This window comes from Arachis duranensis, chromosome 9, assembly GCF_000817695.3.
Source record: "Arachis duranensis cultivar V14167 chromosome 9, aradu.V14167.gnm2.J7QH, whole genome shotgun sequence".
Taxonomy (NCBI): Eukaryota; Viridiplantae; Streptophyta; class Magnoliopsida; order Fabales; family Fabaceae; genus Arachis; species Arachis duranensis.
Window position 1 is genome coordinate 28,971,962 of NC_029780.3, and position 658 is coordinate 28,972,619.

The 658-nt window shown below is 39.4% G+C and overlaps 1 non-coding gene across 1 annotated transcript; it reads right to left on the reverse strand.

Moving 5' to 3' along the window:
* Positions 1–315: 315 nt before the first annotated feature.
* Positions 316–419, reverse strand: LOC127741993 (small nucleolar RNA R71). Its single transcript, XR_008003180.1, has one exon. It is a non-coding gene; the product is annotated as a small nucleolar RNA R71 (small nucleolar RNA).
* Positions 420–658: the final 239 nt, after the last annotated feature.

Below are 658 nucleotides of genomic sequence, written 5' to 3' on the forward strand. Positions count from 1 at the left end.
ATCTCCATTCCTGCCATTGGAGCCAATAATTTTGAGCTGAAACCTCAGCTAGTTGCTTTAATGCAACAAAATTGCAAGTTTTATGGACTTCTATCTGAAGATCCTTATCAGTTTTTAACTGAGTTCTTGCAGATCTGTGAGACTGTAAAGACGAATGGAGTTGATCCTGAAGTCTACAGACTCATGCTTTTCCCTTTTGCTATGAGAGATAGAGCTAGAATATGGTTGGATTCACAACCTAAGGATAGCCTGGACTCGTGGGATAAGCTGGTCACTGCCTTCTTAGATAAATTCTTTCCTCCTCAAAAGCTAAGCAAGCTTAGAGTGGATGTTCAAACCTTCAAACAAAAAGATGGTGAATCCCTCTATGAAGCTTGGGAAAGATACAAGCAGTTGACCAAAAGATGTCCATTTGACATGTTTTCAGAATGGACCATGTTAGATATATTCTATTATGGTCTATCTGAATTTTCGAAAATGTCATTGGACCACTCTGCAGGTGGATCTATTCACCTGAAGAAAATGCCTGAAGAGGCTCAAGAACTCATTGACATGGTTGCAAACAACCAATTCATGTACACTTCTGAGAGGAATTCCGTGAATAATGGGATACCTCAGAAGAAAGGAGTTCTTGAAATTGATGCTCTGAATGCCATAT